The sequence below is a fragment of the Pezoporus flaviventris genome, unplaced genomic scaffold (assembly GCF_033815535.1).
Source record: "Pezoporus flaviventris isolate CSIRO_AGI_PZ_B2104156 unplaced genomic scaffold, CSIRO_AGI_Pfla_v1 ptg000073l, whole genome shotgun sequence".
Classification (NCBI taxonomy): domain Eukaryota; kingdom Metazoa; phylum Chordata; class Aves; order Psittaciformes; family Psittacidae; genus Pezoporus; species Pezoporus flaviventris.
The window spans coordinates 6361424-6373909 of record NW_026892621.1 but is presented as its reverse complement, the minus strand read 5'-3'; positions in this window follow the sequence as shown (position 1 = coordinate 6373909).

Below are 12486 nucleotides of genomic sequence, written 5' to 3'. Positions count from 1 at the left end.
AAAGGAAATTTCACTGCTTCTCGGTGAAAGGGCAAATTTCCACAAGAAGGGGCTATCGGAACTGCAGAGTGAACTTTCTTTCCTGGGATACTGAGCATGGTATCTCCAAGGAAATCTGAGCCCTCAAGTCATGCACTGGAACTGCATCAGCCAGCCGCACCACATTTGACCCTGTGACTCTGGGACACACTGTTCTTAAATCATCAGATTTGATAATTATTAAGTGAAGTGGTTGTAAAATGTCTTGGATCCAGTAACCGTGTTAACAACAACAAAAGTCAGCAAACAAGCTGTATCCAGTTCTAGATATTAAAGTAGACTCTTTCTGAGGCCTCCAACACAAGAGGGACGTGGAGCTGTTGGAGCGAGGCCAGAGGAGGCCACGGAGATGCTGCGAGGGCTGGAGCAGCTCTGCTCTGGAGCCAGGCTGAGAGAGCTGGGCTGGGTCAGCCTGGAGAAGAGAAGGCTCCTGAAGGGGAGACCTGAGAGCAGCTCCAGTGCCTGAAGGGGCTGCAGGAAACCTGGAGAGGGGCTTGGGACAAGGGATGTAGGGACAGGCCAAGGGGAATGGCTTTAACCTGCCAGAGGAGAGACTGAGATGAGCTCTTAGGCAGAAGCTCTTCCCTGTGAGGGTGCTGAGGCACTGGCACAGGGTGCCCAGAGAAGCTGTGGCTGCCCCATCCCTGGCAGTGTTCAAGGCCAGGTTGGACACAGGGTTTGGAGCAAGCTGCTCCAGTGGAAGGGGTCCCTGCCTGTGGCAGGGGTTGGAGCTGGATGAGCTTTAAGGACCTTCCAACCCAAACCAGTCTGGGATTCTATGAAGTAAAGAGAATACACCAAGTGGCAGCAGTGTAGGGAAACCTGATTTTTGTGGTAATGCTGGAGGAAACCTAGAGAATTTTTAAAAAATATTTAAAACCTCTTATATACTTAACTAGAACGGTGTATGTGATGCAGATCAAGGCTACAGACATATACAAAGTTTGAGTTAGCTACATATAGAAGTGAATTTAAGCTAGGCTGAGTTAGAAGTATGTACACTCAGATTTCCACTAGCTTAGCAAGTAAGAGTCAAAGTTGCTTAGCTGATTTGACAGTTACTTTCTGGGCAGAACCCACAAATACTATGGCATTCTCTGAATCAAATGTTGGGTTAGAAGGACACCCTGGGAGGCTAAACCTGTACCTGCCCAATTCTCCTCGTTGCAAGAATTTTGAGCAACTTTTTTATTTTTAACGTAATTCTGCAGTTTTACTTGCAAAATTGTCAGCAGGTGGATATGTGAATTGTCACTGTCCTGTGCTAAAAACATCGCCACATGTTTTAACAGGCAGGAGAAACTTCAAAACTGACATGGCTTTAAAAGAGATCACACGTATTGAGCAGGTTTTTATAAAATAAATACTTGCTAGCATGTGTATAGTTGGTTATTGTCAATAATCTCAAATGTTACTTAGTTTTTCCTGTAGTCCTTCTACCCTGGATTTCAAATTAATGCAGCTCAAGGCTTTATCAGGGGATAAAGAGTAAAGTATTTGATCCAGCAGTAGAACATTACCTTCCTGTTGCTGCCAAATGAACAATGAGCCTTTATTAAGCCAATCATCGAAGTCTTGGAGAACAGGAATTAATATCTCTCTGTTTAGAAGACTGATGTCTCTGTCGGGGTGACAGGTAACTATGCCTATTGACACCTTTGGGCAGAAGGATTTTAAGTGTGATCTTACCTGGGTCTAAAGAATAGCCTAAACTTGGGCCTTATTAGGATGGGGAAAGCATTAATTCTTTTTAGCTGGCAGTCATGCGGTTAGTAACAGCTGTCAAACCCAAGATCTGATTTGTACAAAGAAGTTCCTTGTGTGTTTGACTTTCTCCATAGGGACAGAATTCCTAGCTATCAGCTATGACCGGTATATATCGCCTAAGTATGCTCTTCATACTTAGGGTGGCAAGGTTTTATTTGGTCAGTGCAAATACTTGAGCACAGGGCCAGGACCCTGCTGGCAGGGAGTCACCTACGTGGTTTTAGCTGCAGGTACTGCTCGTTAGTTTATCTCGGGTACTCACCACTACAGCCTGACGTGACTGAGGTCTGATGTGCTTCACATCTGTTGGAAAAAAGTTAGTGTTTGCTCTTTCCTCACTCCAAATGCTTTAATCTGAATAACAAATCATGTAACTGATTCAAAATAGCGTGCAATAGTCAGCCTATAAAGATGCTATCATATTGGAGGATGAAGCAGTTACCCAGCGGAACTGGCGATGAAGTTGCGCATCTGACCATGCTCGAAGAGCTGGGACAAAAGAAAGCTGACTGCACTGTATCACTGCTGTGAAGCATCACACCAAGCACCCAGTCTTCTGTCTGTTCTCCCTGTCTTTGGCCTTCAGATCTTGCTGCAAACGTGAGCAGTGCTTTTCTCTTGCATGTTTGTGTCCTGCTGTTGTGTTTGTGTGAGCAACTGTTAGGTACCAGTTTTGGTCTTTGCTGACATTACTTTAGGAACAAGCTAGAACAAGAACGAATCCAATTCTCAGGCACCATGTACTTTGGTTTTTAGTTGCAGGAGCAAAGCCGTCTTGCTCTGTAAGACCTACTGGCTCTTTTACAGGACAGTTCATTGTGGCTGGCACCTTCCATTCTGCTGCTGGTAATTCATTAGAATGATGGCACCTTGTAAATGTCTCTAAATTGCACCTTTCTATAGGCTGCCAATGAAATTACATGCCTGATGTTGCACCACCGCTAGTGGGTTTTAGGGTTTGTGGTTTTCTTAAGTTGCTGCTTTTAGGTATGATGCTAGAATGGGAGGTGAAGAGAAACAGTCTGCTCCTCATCTTGGCCTTTTACCTTTTATTCTTTTGTGCTCTATGGATAAAAGCCTGGGTGGTTTATTCTTTGAATAGCCTGGGTTATTCTTTGAATAACACGAACCTGTCCCTCCCCCTAGCCCTTCCCTCCATGCCCTGATTGGATCTTGATTTTCTGTAAAAAAAAAAAAAAATTTTGCTAAAAGCTTGTTCAGACTCTAATTGGAACAATGAGGGCAGGGAATAGCTGAGAACGCTTTTCCCAAGAGCTGTCCTGCAGAGACTGACGTGTCTTTCATCTGCTCCATGCAGTTAGCCTCTCAGTGATGTTCACAACCTCCCTAAGTTAACAACAGTCTACAGCAGAACTGGAATTACAGCCCACAGAAGGGCTGAGAGCTAAAGATGATGCTTGTGTTCTGCCTTTCTAAATTGCTGGTTGGGCAGTGGAAGATATGGTAAGAAGACATGCCATTCCTCCCCTTTGTTTCTTACTAGTCGTAGAGTCATAGTTATCATAGGTTGTCCTGATTCCTTGTCTGATTTGAGTTAGGCTCTTCTTTCTCATCTGGAAGGCTCTTTCAGAGAGAAACCATCACTTTTGCTGCTTCTTCGTACCTATGGATCTCAGGGCTCTTCTAAGAAATCTAAAAGAACATCTGCTAGCAAAGGGGCAACAAATAGATCTTCCTCTGTCTCTGTGCCATTTGTAGGAGGCAAAATTGTCATTGTTGCTCCTCCCACTCCTCTGAAGCCAGTTTTCACCAGTGTCTTGTTTCAGAACATTTTTCCTATGAGAAGCAGCCACTGGTCCAATCCCAAATATCTATTTGTAGAAAATCTGATGTGTTTTGGGGGGGGGTGGGGGGGTGGGGTGCGGTGAGGAGAAGGAAAGTGTCAGGAGGAGAAATGAGAAAGTGGGGGGCAGGAGTGTAAGCATGAGGCAGATCTAAAAGGAAAGTACACAAGAACATAGAAGAGGCAGCAAAGGAAAAAATGGCAATGGATTAGGATGGACTGTTGAGCAACATGGAGCAGCTGGATCTGCCTGCTGTGGGCAGGGACTGTTTGGCATAAAGCCTAGGAACAGCTCAATTCCAAAAAGGCAGCTGGCATTTTCATGTAGCCTGGTAGTACAGACTGCCTAGTGTGCATTTCTCCATCTGAAAGGGATCAGCCAGCACATTTATTATTTCCTAGCCATCAGGGGCTAGGAAGAGGCACATGAGAACACAGAAAAAAGAAACAGTGCAAGAAAATGAGGAGAATGTGGAAGAGGAGCATGTTCCCTGCCATGTTTGAATGCTTTATGCATGGTTTCGCAATGTCTCCTGCAACTCTTCTGGGTTGCAGCAATCCTCTTTCTTTAAGCTTCAGTTCTTTGATTTCTTATCAAAGTATATTTCTTCTAATTACTGAGTCAATCTAAATGAAGCTACGCTTATCTGACTGTCATATCAAGTGTAAGCAGATGCATTTGACTAGGCTTAAGTTAGACTCCTTTTAAACATGATTTTAACTAGATCAGTTTCTATGTTGTTACATTTTGAGAGCTAAGTTTGCTGCCCCAGCTGCCTATGGAAAGCTGTGAGCCAAGTCTGTGTCAGTCCCAGCTTCCAAAGCTAAAGCAGGCCAAATGCTCATCCCAGTGATGGACAGGGTCCTGGGAGAGCTGGGGGATCTGTGACCCCAGGACCCTCTGAAAACTGTGCAGAAAGTAATAGAGAGAAACCGAAGGGTGATTGGGCAGAGGCAGGACAGCAGGACAGGTCCACAGAGGGGGAGCCACGAGATTGGTACAGGTAATGTGGTGGCCAGCCCCTGACTGGTTTAGAACTTAGTATTCACAGCTGTGGTATCGCTGTGATGACCACAGTGTCCAGCTCTCCCTTACTCATTTAGAGCCTGCAGCTCTGCAATGTTCTTACTAGAAGTCCCTCCGGTAGCCTGCATTTGGTGCACACAGCCAAACTGTGGAAGTGCAGATGCTGTTGTAAGTCTGCTGCTGTGGTTTGTTCCTGAAAAAGGGCTGCAGGGTTTGTTCAGTTACAGACTACCAGGGCTCCTGACACAAAATACAACTGTTCTTATGTGTAGGTGTTAGACTGGGTGTTCTAAAACTGGTTTAGGTAATGTGAAGGACATTTTTCCAAATGAGTTTTGTGACTAGAGGGGAGGCAAGAGTGCACATCCCGGCAGGGCACAATGCCAGCACCAACGGCAGGACAGGTCTTTGGCCTTGCTGACTGTGGATTTTATTCTTGGTATCCAGTAAATCAAGGTATAGATTTGGACAGAGGGATTAAAATTTGTACTTTAGCAGATCAGTTTATGCAGAGTGCCTGGAGTATCTGGCCAATGTGTGAAGGTGACTATTAAGTCCTATTCTTTACAAGTCTAGCCATCACTGAAGATTCAGTTCTTCTACCATGGCATTTGTGATGAAAGTGCCAAATTTCCCACTCAGCCCCCTCCTGCTCTTTCAATTACAGAACTTCTCATAGTTTGGAGCTATGCTCTTTGTAATCGGCCCTGTGAAATAAGGTTGATTGTGGCCTAGGAAAAGGCTGGAGAATCCAGAATGGGAGATAAATCTTCTTCCTATCTTACCAAAAACTCTTTTTCCAGATATCAGGATACAGCAAAAAATTCCAGCAAAACAAACAAAACCCCCGAACACTACCACCAAAAAAATAAAACAACCTATAGAAGGCCAAATGCCAAAGTTTAAACATAGTGCTAGCAGCTGCTTTTGAGGTCTTGCCTATAGAACGTTAAGATATTTTAAAAGGCAAACCCTATGAATAAGTTCACTGAAGCTCGCTGGAAAAAGACAGGATGTCCTGGCAGTTACTTCTTTCTCTGTGTTCCCCCAGTCTTGTATAGGGTTGTTTCATCCTTGTTCCCTCCTTGATTCCAGGTTAAGGGTAGGTTCCTGCAAGAAGCACTGTAAAGTTGTAACCAGTTCTCAGCTCTGTGCAACACACTTTCATTCATAACTAAATGGTAAAAAAATGTTAAAGGGATGTGTGCATTATGCTGGAATCCGGCCTTCCAACTCCCTGGCTGTGGGATTTGCAGCACTTCTGCCCGGCAAGCAGGAGATGGCAGCGCACTGCAGAGCAGCTCCTCATACAGCCTGGACTCAGCATCCCCGGTTAGAGAAAAGGAGCTGAGAGCAGAGCGGACGTTGTCATTTTTCTTCCACGCTAAAAGACTTTTGTCCCAAGAATTCTTCTTCCCCGCCCCCTTCTTCTTCTGTTTAGCTTTGCCAGTTTTCCCCTTGGGTTTTTGCAGCTCATCTTGAGTGTATTTCTCGCTCTTCTGACAAGTTGCTGGCTTGGCTGGTCTGGAACATTTTATGAACAGTTACCATTACTGCAGCTGATTACCTTTTGAACCATGGGATAGGCAATAAATGGAACCACAACCGTGAAGAAATTTTCATAGAATCATCACAGAATCCCAGACTGGTTTGGGCTGAAGGGACCTTAAAGCTCCTCCAGCTCCAACCCCTGCCACAGGCAGGGACACCTTCCACTAGAGCAGCTTGCTCCAAGCCCCTGTGTCCAACCTGGCCTTGAACACTGCCAGGGATGGGGCAGCCACAGCTTCTCTGGGCACCCTGTGCCAGCGCCTCAGCACCCTCTGGTAACTTGGCTTGGTTCCCCAGCATATGCCATTTGTCAGCGTGCCACATCATCAACTCTTTTGGGCTTGTGCTGTACCTGCCATGACCACAAACCTGCCTGCTAAATTTAATGCCTATTAGGAACAATTTGTGGGTCAGCAAAAGCTGTGTTTCCAGCTGCACATTAGGTCAATTGGCTTGAGAGTGGTTGTCAACCAAGAAGAGCACAACCTGTATCTTCCATTTTGCCTGTCCTAATCCAGAACTTGAGAGTATTGTTTCAAACCAGCATGGCCAAGCTGCCATCATGGGTGAGCAAAGCAGCCTGTGGCTGGTCCTGGGGAGGCGGTTGCAAATAAATGAATACTTCTTTGTAGTCTCAGCTCACCACTTAGTGGCATTACCAGTCTGTGCAGGGTCTTTGTGAAAGGTAATCAGCTAGGCAAGCACTACAGACATTGAGTCCCATTGTACAGAGAGAAACAAAGCTAAAACTGTTGAAATAAATCATAAATCCCATTAGCCAATGGATAGCACATCCACACATGCATTGCCAAGAAACTTCAATATGGCATTTTATAAAAGCTGTTGTGCTTTGGCTTTCTTCACTGTCATGCCATCACTGTTTAGGATCTCACACTATTTTTAGAAGTCAGAGAACCAGGAATCTGCTCTTGCTTTGCAGCTGATCAGGAAAAGATTTAGAACTGATGGGCAAAGCACACTGGGCTTCCTGCCATCCCAAGCTACTTTCCATTAAGGAGGGATGTTGAATTCCTGCATCTCTGATTTCCTCATTGGTTGTTTCTTGCTGGTTTCTGTTCTAGCTTGCTTCGACATATATTTTGGGAAAGGTGAACTTGTCAGGTCAGGGCTCTGCCATTCACTGAATCACTCAGAGACAGGATAGCTTTGCTCATGGAACGTTATGTGCTTGGGGATTTGTGTGTCCCCTACTCATTATGCCTTCAATGGCAATTTTCTTCAGTCACTGCAGGAAAATCCAGTGCCTAGTCACAACATGATGAACTAGTCTGAAAAGTTACGAAGAAAGATGTGTCTATCTGGTTACTCTCTTCTGCACTGGACCTGAGCCCATGGTGTACTTTTTTGGTTACTGTTGCTCTTCACAAAAGAGAAGTAATGCTATAGATGCTTTTACCATCTGGTAAAAACCAAACCTCAGTGCCTAGCAGCCTGTCTCTGTGATAAGACTGAATGAAAACCTTGCCTTCAGTGGTGAGCTCAAGTACTAAGGCAAGAAAAAGATGATGGAACTCTGCTACTGAATCATGGTAAGATGTGGGAAAAAATTGGACCAAGAATGTTTCAAGGGAATTTGATAATTACACAGAAATTACCTGAATGGCTTGCACTGATGCTGCCACTTTCTTCTTTTTTAACGGCTCAGTCTTCACAGAATTGGGGTCTTCCTCTCTTTTGCAGAATGGATTTACAAGCAGATGTGTTTTGTTCCTTTCTGGATGCTGGTGGAGAACCGCCTGAGATAGATTACAACACTGAGCAAGTTGAGGTCTAGGTGACCCATTTCTAAGCACCAAAATGAAAAGGAGGTTTCATTAGTTTATGAAGTTTTGCTGCCTATTGCTAATGTAGAAACTACAGTAATTAATTCCAATGGCTTACCTGCTAAAATTGGTGTAGTTTCTCAATAGTTAAACCTGCTATATCAAAAGTCATAAATAATTCTATTATTTAAAAATTAAAGGCTAATAGTGCTCCAGGAAAGACTTGATTTCTCTCAGAGATTTAAACAAACTAAACCAGAAACTCTGCTTTTGGGTCTGTAGTTCATCTTCAGTTATATTCTATGATGGGGCTACAGATCTGATAGACAGGGGCAAAGCAGTTGATGGCATCTACCTGAACTTGTGCAAAGCGTTCAACACTGTCCCACACGACATCCTTGTCTCTAAATTGGAGTGACATCAATTTGATGGATGGACCACTCGGTGGACAAAGAACTGGCTGGATGGCCGCATGCAAAGAGTTGTGGTCAATGGCTCAATGTCCGGCTGGAGACCAGTAACGAGTGGTGTCCCTCAGGGATCGGTGTTGGGACCAGTCTTGTTCAACATCTTTGTCGCTGACATGGACAGTGGGATTGAGTGCGCCCTCAGCAAGTTTGCCGATGACACCAAGCTGTGTGGTTCGGTGGTTACGCTGGAGGGAAGGAATGGCATCCAGAGGGACCTCGACACGCTTGTGAGGTGGGCTGATGCCAACCTCGTGAAGTTTAACCATGCCAAGTGCAAGGTCCTACACCTGGGTGGGAGCAATCCCAGGCACAGCTACAGGTTGGGCAGAGAAGAGATTCAGAGCAGCCCTGCAGAGAAGGACTTGGGGGTGTTGGTTGATGAGAAAAAGCATGAGCTGCTTCAGTGTCTGCTTGAGCCCAGAAGCCAACTGTATCCTGGGCTGCATCAAAAGAAATGTGACCAGCAGGTCGAAGGAGGTGATCCTGCCCCTCTACTCTGCTCTTGTGAGACCTCACTTGGAGTATTGTGTGCAGTTCTGGTGACTCAAGAGGGATGTAGAGCTGTTGGAGCAAGCCCAGAGGAGGCCACGAGGATGATCAGGGGACTGGAGCACCTCCCGTGTGAAGATAGGCTGAGAAAGTTGGGGCTGTTCAGCCTGGAGAAGGCTGCGTGGAGACCTCAGAGCAGCCTTCCAGTATCTGAAGGGGGGCTATAAGGATGCTGGGGAGGGACTCTTCATCAGGGACTGTAGTGATAGGACAAGGGGTAATGGGTTTAGATTGAAATAGGGGAAGTTCAGGTTAGATATAGGAAGTTCTTTACTGTGAGGGTGGTGAGGTGCTGACACAGGGTGCCCAGAGAAGTCGTAAATGCTCCATCCCTGGCAGTGTTCAAGGCCAGGTTAGACAGTCTTGGGTGACACGGTCTAGTGTGTGGCAGGAGTTGGAACTAGATATCTTAAGGTCCTTTCCAACTGTCATGGTTTAAACCCAGTCAGGTAACTTGTTCACTCACTTCCCCCCTTCTTTCCCTCCCTTTACTCCCAGAGGGACGGAGAGGAGAATCGAAAAGAATGCAACTCCCCCGGGTTGAGATAAGAACAGTTTAGTAACCAAGGTATAACACAAATCGCTACCGCTACCACCAATAATAATAATGATAAAGGAAATAACAAGGGAAGAGAATACAACACCTCAGCACCAGCTGATCGATAACTCGTCCCCCCAGCCTGACCAAGCACCCACCGATACCTCCTCCAACCCTGCAGTCTCAGCCCTTCTGGGTAACTCTCAGTTACATCCTGGACATGATGTGCTGTAGTATGGAATACCTCTTTGGTCAGTTTGGGTCAGGTGTCCTGTCTCTGCTTCCTCCCAGCTACTGCTACTGCTGAACCCAGGACAGCAACCCAAGCCAACCATATCCTGGGCTGCATCAAAAGGAGCGTGACCAGCAAGTTGAAGGAGGTGATCCTGCCCCTCTGCTCTGCTCTTGTGAGACCTCACCTGGAGCATTGTGTGCAGTTCTGGTGTCCTCAACATAAAAAGTAACAAGTTGGAACAACTCCAGAGAAGGGCCATGAGGATGATCATGGGACTGGAGCACCTCCCATATGAAGACAGGCTGAGAAAGTTGGGGCTGTTCAGCCTGGAGAAGACTGCATGGAGACCTCATAGCAGCCTTCCAGTATCTGAAGGGGGCCTATAGGGATGCTGGGGAGGGACTCTTCATTAGGGACTGTAGTGACAGGACAAGGGGTAGCGGGTTAAAAGTTAAACAGGGTAAGTTTAGATTGGATATAAGGAGGAAATTCTTTCCTGTAAGGGTGGTGAGGCACTGGAATGGGTTGCCCAGGGAGGTTGTGAATGCTCCATCCCTGGCAGCGTTCAAGACAAGGTTGGACGGGGCCTTGGGTGATATGATTTAGCATAAGGTGTCCCTGCCCCTGGCAGGGGGGTTGGAACTCGATGATCTTAAGGTCCTTTCCAACCCTAATTATTCTATGATTCTATGATTCTATTTTTAATCTTACAAGTAAAGTCATGTGGTAGAATAGTTGGTGCATTGAAGCTTCACAAACCAATCCCTGGTTAAGACCATGTTACCTAGAGCCTGCTTTTCCTCATTACAGTGACCTTTAAGAAATATAGGTATAAAGAAAACCAGATAGTCCAAAATCTCTTGTATATATCTTGTCTGTTATGTTTATACAAAATACATGCACAAGGTAAAAAATATGTCTACTACATAATTCAGTAGATCAAGTTTTTCCATCTGTCTTGATTGTCAGAGATTGCAGGTTTAGTAACTCTCTCATTAAAGCAACCAACTGACAGAACCTCAGTGTGGCCAATTTTAGGGTACTGAAAACTTTGGGATAAAATCTACAATGCCCTTTAGATTATTTAAATATTAAAGTAATAATTTCTGAAATGGCTTAACCTAAATCCTGTTCAATCTAAGAGCAATTAGGCAGCTCTCTCCTTTCCCCTTTGAATAATAGAGTTAATGTTCCTGAAAGACACTGCTTTTGAAAAATTTCACCTTCAATGCATCTGTGTCAGATGACTCAATTCATACAGCATATCTTGTTTTTGAGGGGAGTATGAAAGTGTTGTTTGAAAATGTTTAATTGGTGGGTGACAAGCTGTAATTGTTCATTTACTTTATAATGTGATACAAAGTAGATTTTGAACATGAGAGTTGAAAGGAGCTTCTGGGTCACTGAGTTCATCCCCAGTTCTGCAGTGGAACACACACATTTGACAAGCCTACAGCTTTCAGAAATCTAAAAATAAAAATGCAAACTCAAAGTGAGCAAACTAATGTATGCATAGAGGTGTCTGCAGCCCTGCTGCATTCCACTGTAAGTTTAACCTCGGTATTCTGGTCGCTGAGCTAGAGAGGCCCTCGCTAAGAGACCAAGAGTCTTCTGGCTGCCACACATGTTGCTTTTTAGCTAAAGAGGTCACAAGCACCACCTCATTCTCATCATCCTTTCCTGTGAGTGTGGATAGTCACACATTAAATGTAGCTTTTTTGGTCAGGATATTAGGAGTCCCCTAATGACCCAGGGTACTACCCTCATTTTACACCAGAGACAAAAGAAACAAGTGGATCCACCACCCTTGTAGTTCATTGTTATTTGTCAAGTAAGGGCAACAGGATTATTGTTTTCCCCAGCCCAGTATTTACAAGATGAAGAATGGCTCTGTTACCCTCCTTGGGGACTCCAAGAAGAACATTTTTAGTTGTGAAGATCAAGCTCTGGAGAGAGGTGACACACCAATGATGCATCATCTGCTATATGAACCTTTTTTTCTACTTTCAGAGAATCCAGATATCAATTCTGATGTCTATTACCTTTAAAAATTCTGAATCAATTTATATGGAAAACAACTGTTAAGCTGGTGTATAAAAAATACCAGTGAAATTAGAAAGCCCAGGATCTGAAATGCCTTAGTGTTAAGGCATACAACATTAACATTGAGTCAAAATACAAGCCCTAGTAAATATTTAAGTTCAACTCCTTTAAGTAGTGGAGATAAAATACAGCCTATTCCACTCTGCTATAAAAATCTAATGCCAGAGCATAAAAGCTGCTACAGGACATGTGTCCTGAATAGAAGACTGCTGTACTTTTATCTGCAGTTTCTTGGTTTTGCATTTCTGTTTTTCTGTGGGTTTTTTCCCCTCTGGATTCCTGGCTGCTCTGGTAACTGCTGTTGGTGAATGTGGAATAAACTTCTTTTTGCTTAAGGTATCATTAAAAAAGAAAACCAAAACCCTGTCTCAGAAGGGTTTCAGCTTCAAAATATTTCCCTAGAATGCTACCTTTGATGAACCATTTTTTCCCGCTTTTTTTTTCAAATTTAAAGTGAAAGCAACCAAATTAGTTTCAGTGCTGCCATCAATGTCAATTCTTTTTTTGTTGCAATTGGTGGTTTAATCTCATTGTGAATGAGAAATAAAGCAGAACTTCTCTCTCTGCAATTGAAAAAAAATTCAGTTTCAAATTCACAAAAATGAGATTGCATAAATAC